Here is a 9,076-nt window from a genome sequence, read left to right as displayed (position 1 = left end):
ATCGGGGTGTGATTATGGACAGGCTGATAGATGATGCCAAGAAAATATCACTAATTTTTTAGATACGTTATGGCATTTTGTTTATGTAAGAAAGTGCAATATATTCTGTAGAAGCATACTGAGCTATGCTGGGTGACATAACAGGAAAGCTGGAGATTGCTTTAAGGCATTTTGGCAAAGAAAAAAGTAAAACAAAAAAGGATGGATGAATAAACGTGGCAAAACATTGAACATTATTGAATCTGGGTGGTGGGTATAGAGGGCTTCATTATACTGTTCTTCTACTTTTGAGGATGCTTGAAACTTCTTATAATAAAAAATAGTCTTTCTATGATTCATGGCTCACTGAGAAAAATCCAACCTCTATACCCTATTGGATATTCTTATCTAATTCAATCCTACTTTTCCAGGTTTACCTGTGAACGCTGCCACTCATGCACACTGCACAGCTGTAGTGATGACACGTGTAACCTGACTGTCCTTGCTGCTTTGCTTCCACTGTTTCCTCCACTTACGAGTCCTCTCCACCCATTATTCTAAGAAGAATGCCCGAGAGATATGGTTAAAAACACTGATTATAGTAAGTACCATTTACTGAGTGTTTACACTTGGCAATGGAATGCACTGAGTAATGATTCATATTCTTTTCTTTTTTTTTTTAATTTGGAGACAGAGTCTTCCTCTGTCACCCAGGCTGGAGTGCAGTGGTGCAATCTCAGCTCACTGCAACCTTCGCCTCCCGGGTTTGAGCGATTTTCATGCGCCACCACATCTGGTTAATTTTTGTATTTTTTAGTAGAGATGGTGTCTCATCATGTTGGCCAGGCTGGTGTTGGAATCCTGGCCTCAAATGATCCACCCACCATGGCCTCCCACAGTGCCAGGATTACAGGTATAAGTCACCACAACCGGTCAATATTCATTTTTAAACAATCCTGAGATATACCTGAGAAAGACAGGAAACCAGATCAAAGAGGTGAAGTAATTTGCTCATAGTGCATTTCATTCTGAGGCATATTACGCCGTTTGTTTGTTTAACTATATCAGTGATTGTCAAATTTTGGAGTGGCATTAGGTCATCTGGAACAGTTATTTTCACATGCAGATTCAAGAGGCACACCTTCTAGATCCTTTTTCCAGCTGCACTTGTGTCCTGCAGCTGAGCTTTTCACCAGGGTGTCAAGAGGGTGCTGCGACTTGTGGTCTTTAAGCCTCCCTTTGAGAAACACTGCACTACACCATGCTATAACCTCCTTTCTTTCTTTCTGTCACCACCTGCAGACCCCTAGGTCTTATTAATGAGATCATATATATAAAATGATTTTGTATATCTTCTATTACCTTGAATATGGAAGGTATTATTATATTGCCTGATATGGTTACAAGGGAAACATTTTAATATTTCAAACTTGGATTGTAAAACGCAATCTGGGAAAGAGAATTCATTAATGTCATCAACAAATATATTGAGCGGCTCTGTGTGTTGTGCAAAAGATTCATGTACCTGAATTGAAATGCACGTATCATCTTCGGGAAGAAATGTTTTATCTGCCTTTGTCTTCCACTCCAGATGTTTTATGGGGTAGGCTGAATTTTCACAAACAAAAATGACATTATTTCCAGTGAAACTCTCTGTAGTTTTAGGAGGCGAAGAAATAACAGTAGCTACAAAAGAAGTGAGAAATCTGTGCCCAAAATGGCTCCCATACAGTTTGGAGGCTCCTCAAAAAATTTAAAATAGAGCTTGCATATGGTCCAGCAATCCCACTGCTGGGTATATACCCCATTGAAAGGAAATCGGTTTATCTAAGAGATATCTGCACTCCCATGTTTACTGCAGAGCTGTTCACAATAGCCAAGATTTGGAAGCAACCTAAGAGTCCATCAACAGATGAATGGATAAAGAAAATGTGAGATATACACACAGCAGAGTACTATTCAGACTTAAAAAGAAACAAAAGGCCAGGCACGGTGGCTCACACCTGTAATCCCAGCACTTTGGGAGGCTGACACTTTTGGAGGCTAAGGTGGGCGGATCACGAGGTCAAGAGATCGAGGCCATCTTGGCCAACATGGTGAAACCCTGTCTCTACTAAAAATACAAAAATTAGCTGGGCGTGGTGTTGGGCGCCTGTAGTCCCAGCTACTTGGGAAGCTGAGGCAGGAGAATCTCTTGAACCCAGGCAGCAGAGATTGCAGTGAGCTGAGGTTGCGCCACTGCACTCCAGCCTGGTGACATAGCGAGACTCCGTGTCAAAAAAACAAAAAACAAAAACAAAAAAACCGTGTCATTTCCAATAATAAGGATGGAACTGGAGATCATTGTGTTAAGTAAAATAGCCCAGGCACAGAAAGACAAAGATCACATGTTCTCACTTATCTGTGAGATCTAAAAATCAAAACAATTGAACTCATGAACACAGAAAGTAACAGGGTGGTTACGAGTCTGGGAAGGGAAGTTGAGGGATAGTGGGGGATGTGGGGATGATTGATAAGTACAAAAAAATATAAAGTTAGATAGAATGAATAAGACATACTATTTGATTGCACAACAGGGTGATCATAGTCAACAATAACTTAAGTGTACACATTAAAATAAGTAAAAGAGTGAAATTGGATTATTTGTAACACAAAGGACAAATGCTTGAGGGGATGGATACCGCATTCCCAATGATGTGGTTATTTCACATTGCACGCCTGTATTAAAACATCTCACATGCCCCACAGATATATATACCTACTATGTACCCACAAAAATTAAAAATAAAAAAAATTTTTTAAATGGCTCCAGTGTCTAAGGAAATATTTCTGGAAATAATTTGTGCATATGTAAATGCAATTGGGGCCGGGTGCGGTGGCTCACACCTGTAATCCCAGCACTCTGGGAGGCTGAGGCAGACCGATCACCTGAGGTCGGGAGTTCGAGACCAGCATGGCCAACATGGTAAAACCCTGTCTCTACTAAAAATACAAAAATTAGCGAGGCCTGGTGGAATGTGCCTGTAATCCCAGCTACTCGGGAGGCTGAGGCAGGAGAATCGCTTGAACCTAGGAGGTGGAGGCTGTAGTGAGCCAAGATTGTGCCACCGCACTCCGGCTTGGGGAACAAAGTAAGACTCCATCTCAATAAAAATAAAAATAAATAAATGCAATTGGAACAAATAATTGGATCTTTTTTCAGTACTCACATATTCAGTAGACTTTTAGTCAAAATTTCTACAAAAATCTGTATAGTATTTATGCAGCATGATAAAGGGAATCCACTAGCAAAAAAACTTTGCTTAGAAACCCATTCAGAGATCCCTCTCATTTAGTTGAATATGGATTTTTTTTTTTTCCAGACAGAGTCTGTATCTGTCGCTCAGGCTGGAGTGCAGTGGCGTGATCTCAATTCACCGCAACCTCCACGTCCTGGGTTCCAGAAATTCTCCTGCCTCAGCCACCTGATTAGCTAGGACCACAGGTATAGGCCACCATTCCTGGCTAAATTTTGTATTTTTAGTAGAGACAGGGTTTCAGCATGTTGGCCAGGCGGGTCTCGAACTCCTGACCTCAAGTGATCTGCCTGCCTCGGTCTCCCAAAGTGCTGGGATTACAGGAGTGAGCCACTGTGGCCAGTCAAATATGGGCTATTTAGAATGGGAAAAACTTTTGTCAAAATTTCCAAAAGACCTGGTGAAAATGGAAGCTGTGAAGAGTGTTTGCTAAGTTGGGTGGGGGATGTTGAAGAAGAAAAAGTAGGAAAATGATGTGGAAAAAAAATGATATATCTGTTAAGGAACGCGTATCTAAAATACATAAATATAATTCAATAAAAATACAAATAACCCAATGAAAAATTGACAAGCTATCTGAATAGACATTTCTCCAAAGACAATATACAAAAGGTCAATAGGCACATGAACAGATGCTCAGCTTCGTGAGCCATCTGGGAAAGGTAAATCAAAATTACAATGAGACAGCCCTTCACACACACACTAGCAGGGCTCCAGTCAAACATACAGGTGGTAACAAGAGGCGATGAGCACCTGGAGAAACCAAAACCCTTATATATTGCTGGTAGAAATGTAAATATCATGGAAGGAAACCAATCCAGAAGTGACATAGAGTTATCATGTGAGGCAGCAATTCTACCCATAGCTATATACCTAAAAGAAATGAAAACACGTCCACCAAAAAACTTCTCCATGAATTTTCATAACAGCATTATTTCTAGTAGCCAAGGACTGGAAACAACCCAAATGTCATCAACTGATGGTTGGGTAAATAAAATGTGATATGTCCATGCAATGCAGTATTCTTCAACAATAAAAAGGAATGAAGGACTGACCCATGCTATAACGGGGATGAATCTGGAACCCTTGTATTAAGTATAAGAAGCGAGTCACAAAGGACCACATATTATAAGTCCATAAAAGGAAGCCTCTAGAGACTAAAATAGGTTAGTGATAGTGCAGGGCTCAGCAGGATAGAGGACTGAAGAGTGAGGGCTTATAGGAGTGAGGTTTCTTTGCGGTAATAAAAATACCCTAAAATTGACTGTGGTGATATATGCAGAAGCCTGTGAATCTACTAGGGTCATTGCATCATACTCTTTAAATGGGTGAATTGTATGGCATGTGAATTATGTCTCAATAAAGCTGTTAACAAAAAAGGACCGTATCAAAAAATACGAAAGATGTTCTTGATACTACAACACATGGAACAAAAACAGCCATTACTCGAAGATCTCATTTTCACTGTAAGAAAGTGAAAATGAGAGAGAGAAAAAATTTGTTAAATACCTATGCAACAAGCTTTATATAATTCTTATTTAACTTGGCCAGCTGGCAAGACAGGTATTTTCCAGTTTTACAGATTACTTCAAAGAAGCAGGTCAGTTGTATCCTTAAGTGGCAGAGTACATATTTAAACAATGTTTGTCTGTCTACAAAGTATTTTTTTTTTTTTTTTGAGATGGAGTTTTGCTCTGTCGCCAGGCTGGAGTGCAGTGGTGCAATCTCGGCTCACCCCAACCTCCGCCTCCTGGGTTCAAGCGATTCTCCTCCTTCAGCCTCCCGAGTAGCTGGGACCACAGGCGCACGCCACCACACCTGGCTAATTTTTGTATTTTTAGTAGAGACCGGGTTTCACCATGTTGGCCAGGATGGTCTCGATTTCTTGACCTCGTGATCCACCCGCCTCGGCCTCCCAAAGTGCTGGGATTACAGGCGTGAGCCACCATGGCCGGCCAAAGTAAATATTTTTTCAATTACACCATTTGGTCTCTGTATTTCAGCTAGTTTTATAATTTTATTTCAATAATGGAGCTAAATGTAAAACAGGGCCTTTATTCTATTTGTGTTATTTTTACTTTTAAAAATTTATATAAAAATGGGCTGGGCTTTGTGGCTCACACCTGTAATCCCAGCACTTTGGGAGGCCAAGGCAGGTGGATCATTTGAGATCAGGAGTTCAAGACCAGCCTGGCCAACATAGTGAAACTCCACCTCTACTGAAAATACAAAAAATACCTGGGCGTGGTGTCACGAGCCTGTCATCCCAGGTACTCAGGAGGCTGAGACAGGAGAATCGCTTGAGCCCGGGAGGCAGAGGTAGCAGTGAGTTGAGACTGCATCATTGCACTCCACACTTCCTGGGCAACACAGTAAGACTCCATCTCGAAAAAAAAAAAAAGTTTATATCTATATATAGTCAATGTTAGGGAGTATATTTATATACAAATATCCTAAACTTCTACCAGTTGACTCAGAGCATATCTTTTATCCATTTAGAAGATAAAACTAAAAGTGCATGCATATGTGGCTGGGCACAGTGGCTCATGCCTGTAACCTCAGCACTTCGGGGGGCCTAGGCGGGTGGATAATTTGAGGTCAGGAGTTTGAGACCAGCTGGGCCAACATGGCGAAAACCTGTCTCTATTAAAAATACAAAAATTAGCCGGACAGTGTGGCTCACGCCTGTATTCCCAGCTACTTGGGAGGCTGAGGGAGGAGAATCGCTTGAACTCTGGAGGTGGAGGTTGCAGCGAGCCGAGATCTCGCCACTGCACTCCAGCCTGGGCAAGAAGACCAAGACTCCATCTAAAAAAAAAAAAAAGGTATATGAATATGCATATATTTTATTATATATACTAAAATGTCTTCCTTAAAAATAATGTAACGTCATTGTTACATAGCTCAGTTTTATCTTAAGTGATACAGCATCTTGGAAAATTGACTTTGTTATGACCCAGGGTAAAATAGTCAAGACATTTTTAATCTAGCTATGTGAATTATCTCACCCATTTTTAAAAAATTATTTATTTGTTGTAGTCTACATAGCAATTGATGCTGAGACTGTATAATTATTTCATGGCTGATGAGGTTCTATAAAGGTTGATAGATTTTATAAATTTTATATTCCATGGCTTATATTTCTGAATATTAAGTATCTTTTTCATTAGTAGTAATCTCAGGATCTAAGAATGTGTTCAGTCAATTTAACATTAAAGTAATTTTTCTTTTTGTCCTGAGAAAGCGGAAATGTCAGTGCCAAAGGCACACAGTAAAAAAACAGAAATCACATGAATTCCCCCTTTCAAGGGCAAAACTACTGCATGTGGTCCTTGGACACATTAACTTGTCCACATCAAATCAAAAATAAATGGGAAAAGACATAAAAAGTAGACTAGCGTGAAATTGTTGCTTGTCAACGTTAGGGAGTACATTTTATATCCAGAAACTCGTAAAGAATAGACGGTAGCTTAGCTCTCCTAACCACCAAAATTTTTGTTTTAGCTGGTGGTAAAAGCTCCCAATATTTGGAAATAGTTTTTTCCCCTTCTCTTTTGGTGGTATGTTTTGATTGTGAATGATAGTAGCTTTTCTTGGGCTTAAATCAATCAAATCTGTTTGTTTTTATCCCGAATTGCCCACAAATCAATTACGTATTTTTGACAAAAGAGCACTCTGATACCGGCTCCATCGTTCCAGCTAATGTCACATGTTAATCAGGAAGCCTCGCCCTTTAATTTCCCTGTATATTACAAATGTAATAGGCTCACAATAGACTGTGCTAAAATCACTCATGATAAATATATCTGTCTTGTCTATAAAAGGTCTCACAGACTTTCCATATCCCCAGCATGACCAAAGTTCAAATTCAATTCATCATATTATATGCCAAAACCCCAAAGAAAATTACACCCAATGGACTGTTAAACCATGTTAGGTTTGTATTATTTAGCTCAAGAACATTGAATCAGATTTAAGTGAGGTGCAGCCTTGAAAATAGTTTAATGGATTTTTGCTTGTGGTTGCTGATAAGTGTGTATGTGTGTGTATACATACATATACATGTGTGTATATATATATGTATACACACATATATAAAACTGTGTTAAAGTACGTATAAACTTCATTTTCATATGAATGCAGGAAAATCATAATTGTGTTGGTAAATTGGTCATTTTGCAAAGCATGTGAATTCAGACCATTACAGGAAGGTATTAACATATGATAAATTAACAGAGTAATGGTTAATTATGTTTTTGTAAATGTGATTTTTTAAAAAGCTTGTCATGAAATTCTGAAGGAATCCTACTCACTGAATTCATTTTCCTCCACATTAACTTCAAATAGTGCTACTAATATCCATGTAGAAATTAGAATGTGGAAGGCGTAACCAAATCAAGAATGGTAAGATTCCATACCCTTGAATAACTGATACCATCAGTCCTTTAGACCCATATTCTCAGCCCAAGAAACTCACAAATTACACTGAGGAGTTGTGAGTAAATAATTAGAAGTGATGTAGAAGATTTGAAAACTAGCTTTGATGACTTCAAATATGATACTAGAAGAGGTACGCTATTAAATTAGTTTTCTTTAAAAACTAAAGAAAAAGTGGACACTGGAAGGAAAACTTAGTCTTATAATCATTAATAATAATTATAATGATAGGCCAGGCACAGTGGCTCATGCCTGTAATCCCAGCACTTTGGGAGGCCATGGTGGGAGGATCACTTGAGCCCAGGAGTTCAAGACAACATGATAAAACCTGTTTCTACCAAAAACACAAAAAAATTAGCTGGGTGTCGTGGTGCATGCCTATAGTCCCAGCTATTTGGGAGGCTGAGCTAGGAGGATCACTTGAGCTCAGGAGGTCAAGGTTGCAGTGAGCACTGATTGCGCCACTGCACTCCAGCCTGGACGACAGAGTGAGACTTCATCTCAAAATAATAATAATAATAATAATTATTATTATTATAATCATATCAGGATCACTGGACTTACTTCAAGTGTCACTATGGTTCTATTATTCTGGAGAAAATGACTCTTGTTTCTCATTTCAAACGGAATACATATATAATAATAGGCTAAAGTGGATTGGAGAAACTCTTTTGAACACCTGGATCTTAGGCAAAAACATTCTCTTTGCTAAACTAGTGTAATCCTCAGGAGTCTTGGATTTCAGGACATCCAGTACTGCAAATGCTCTGCACACCTTGTGCATTTGCATTTGTGATTCTAGCACTGTGTTAGAATGGCTAACCCTTATTTTATTCTGAGAATCTGCCTCTTGAGATCTCAAATTTTTACTTGTAAGAAACAAATGTAATAGGGAAAATTATACCAATGGACTTTTGAAAACTAATTGCAATAATCAGACATGAGATACACGTGTCTAGAGTGTCCCCATGCAATAAAGTGGATTCTGGACACTGAGGAAACTGTTGCACTTACACTGTTTCATGAATAGCTATTTCCAGATGTACGTTTTGAAGTATTTAATAAGCCATTTCTACCTCCAGAGAGTATGCATTAGGACATTGGAAAATCTATACGAAATTGGAGCAACTTGTTTCTGAAGAATGATTTATCTTAACATGGAGATATAAAACTACCTTTGTGAAAGTTGCTGTTGTGATTGCTTCATTTTTCCATCTTTCCCAATGAGTAGAGTAGTTTTCTGTCTACATTGGCTTCTTTCTCCTATCAAGAACATTGTAGCCTTGTGAAAACTATATTTGTCTTCTTATGGTTCTTCAGTGTACCAAAATAAATGCAAATAAATGAAAATAAATGTTTCATTG

This window comes from Sapajus apella, unplaced genomic scaffold (assembly GCF_009761245.1).
Source record: "Sapajus apella isolate SASKATOON/1434 unplaced genomic scaffold, GSC_monkey_1.0 scaffold117, whole genome shotgun sequence".
Lineage (NCBI taxonomy): Eukaryota > Metazoa > Chordata > Mammalia > Primates > Cebidae > Sapajus > Sapajus apella.
This window is presented reverse-complemented; position numbering follows the sequence as displayed.